Source organism: Eschrichtius robustus, chromosome 6 (genome assembly GCF_028021215.1).
Source record: "Eschrichtius robustus isolate mEscRob2 chromosome 6, mEscRob2.pri, whole genome shotgun sequence".
In the NCBI taxonomy this organism is placed as follows: domain Eukaryota; kingdom Metazoa; phylum Chordata; class Mammalia; order Artiodactyla; family Eschrichtiidae; genus Eschrichtius; species Eschrichtius robustus.
The window spans coordinates 93,193,369-93,195,444 of record NC_090829.1 but is presented as its reverse complement, the minus strand read 5'-3'; the positions used below and the strand labels follow the sequence as shown (position 1 = coordinate 93,195,444).

The following is a 2,076-nucleotide window of genomic DNA, read 5'->3' as shown; positions in this document are numbered from 1 at the left end:
TAGTAAAAGTGAGTGGAAAAGGAAAGTAAGAGGGAAGAAATAGTGAATTCAGAAATTTAGGAGGTCAATTTTGTTTCTTTTTATGGCTGAGTAATGTTCCATTCTATATATGTGCCACATCTTCTTTATCCATTCATCTGTCAATGGACACTTAGGTTGCTTCCGTGTCCTGGAATAGTAAATAGTGCTGCAATGAACATTGTGGTACATGTCTCTTTTTGAATTATGGTTTTCTCAGGGTATATGCCCAGTAGTGGGATTGCTGGGTCATATGGTAGTTCTATTTTTAGTTTTTTAAGGAACCTCCATACTATTCTCCATAGTGCCTGTGTCAATTACATTCCCACCAACAGTGCAAGAGGGTTTCCTTTTCTCCACACCCTCTCCAGCATTTAAATACCGTATGCTAACACATATATATGGAATCTGAAAAAAAAAAAAAGGTTCTGATGAACCTAGGGGCAGGACACGAATAAAGACACAAACGTAGAGAATGGACTTGAGGACATGGGGAGGGGGAAGGGTAAGCTGGGACGAAGTGAGAGAGTGGCATGGACATATATACACTACCAAAAGTAAAATAGACAGCTAGTGGGAAGCAGCTGCATAGCACAGGGAGATCAGCTCGGTGCTTTGTGATCACCTAGCAGGATGGGATAGGGAGGGTGGGAGGGAGATGCAAGAGGGAGGGGATATGGGGATATATGTATACATATAGCTGATTCACTTTGTTATACAGCAGAAACTAACACAACATTGTAAAGCAATTTTACACCAATAAAGATGTTGAAAAAAAATAGAATAGAATAAAATAAAATAAAATAAAATAAATTTAGGAGGCAGTGCTGGGCCAAGCCCGGCCGGGGTGAGGGCCAAGACAGAGGCACTGGAGTGCAGGGGGCGGGCTCTGCAGGGAAGCACGCCAGAGGGGGCACGGGGAGAGCAGGGTGTTGTGGTTTGAGCTTGAGGGGGAAGCTGGTGGAGCAGGAGGCTGGGTGAGCAGTCTGAATGCCAAAATGGATCACCGTTTTGCTACAGCATTTGTAATTGCTTGTGTGCTTAGCCTCACTTCCACCATCTACATGGCGGCCGCAACTGGCACAGACTTCTGGTATGAGTATCGAAGTCCAGTTCAAGAAAATTCCAGAGGTTTGAACAAAAGCATCTGAAATGGCTTTGCTAGTGATAAGGCAGATGAAAAGACTTATAATGATGCACTTTTCTGATATAATGGCACAATGGGATTGTGGAGACGGTGTATCCCTATACCCCGAAATACATACTAGTACAGCCCACCTGAAAGGACAGAATCATTTGATATGGTCACAAAGTGCATGAGTTTCATGCTAAATGAGCAGTTCATGGAGAAATTTGTTGATCCTGGAAACTAGAACGGTGGGATTGATCTTCTTCGGACCTATCTTTGGCATTGCCAGTTCCTTTTACCTTTTGTTAGTCTAGGTTTGATGTGCTCTGAGGCTGTGACTGGACTTTGTGCTTGTATCTGCCGAAGCTTGTAACCCACCATTGCCACAGGCATTCTCCATCTCCTTGCGGGTCTGTGTACCCTGGGCTCAGTGAGTTTTTACGTTCCTGGAACTGAACTACTCCACCAGAAATGAGAGCTGCCTGAGAATGCGTCTGGCGAATTCGGATGGTCCTTTTGCCTGGCTTGCATTTCAGCTCCCTTACAGTTCACGGCTTCTGTTCTCTTCTTCGGGGCCCCTCATACCAACCGGAAAGAGTACACCTTCATGAAGGCATATCGTGTGGCATGAGTGGGAATCTGCTTGCTCTACAATTGCCATTTTTATGATTTTTTTACATTAATATTTTCCCTTATCTCCCCCCCCAATTGTTTTTAACTTTGTGTGTGGGGTGTGTGTGTGTGTGTGTGTGTGTGTGTGTACCATTTTACCCTGAAAATTCATTTTATTTATTCACACAGATGGTTTCTTAATACTGCTAAAATTTATATGGAACCAGAATGAGTCCATTTTTCAGACAAACTAATCTAGGTTCAGAGTCCAGACAGAAAAAAATGGGTAGACTCTTGGCACAAATTTGTCAAAGAAA

At 43.3% G+C, this 2,076-nt stretch overlaps 1 pseudogene; it reads left to right on the top strand.

Annotated features, from left to right (window-relative positions):
- The first annotated feature begins 1,004 nt into the window (after positions 1-1,004).
- LOC137765772 (claudin domain-containing protein 1 pseudogene) lies at positions 1,005-1,778 on the top strand (annotated as a pseudogene).
- Positions 1,779-2,076: the final 298 nt, after the last annotated feature.